Source organism: Nanorana parkeri, unplaced genomic scaffold (assembly GCF_000935625.1).
Source record: "Nanorana parkeri isolate BGI_ZX_2015 unplaced genomic scaffold, ASM93562v1 scaffold36, whole genome shotgun sequence".
NCBI lineage: Eukaryota > Metazoa > Chordata > Amphibia > Anura > Dicroglossidae > Nanorana > Nanorana parkeri.
The window spans coordinates 663,130-663,416 of NW_017306304.1; the positions used below are offsets into that span (position 1 = coordinate 663,130).

The 287-nt window shown below is 39.7% G+C and overlaps 1 protein-coding gene across 1 annotated transcript in view; it reads left to right on the forward strand.

The window, feature by feature from the left end:
- The window catches only part of ZGRF1 (zinc finger GRF-type containing 1), a 61,613-nt gene that overhangs the window by 52,069 nt on the left and 9,257 nt on the right, over nucleotides 1-287 (forward strand). The gene's annotated exons all lie outside the window — the stretch shown is intronic.

Genomic DNA, 287 nt, shown 5'->3' on the forward strand with positions numbered 1-287 from the left:
CGAGATCCAAGGGTTTCTGCTCCGCTATTTGTTGATATCCAATGCTGCAAGTCTCCTTCTTTTGCTGCATCTGGTCTATGGGGTTGGAATATGCAGGTGCGGCCAGCAGAGGAAGCATTACAGCACTGGAATGTAAACAATAGTAGAGCCCTGCCCATCAGATCTTGGTAGGTATGAATCTGTGTGGAAGAGGGTTGCTGCAAAGTAGAAAGAAGAAGTACACTTTATTTTAAAATGTACTTATCTTTCAAACATTTTTAGCATGTGTTTTTTTTTTTTTTTTTTTT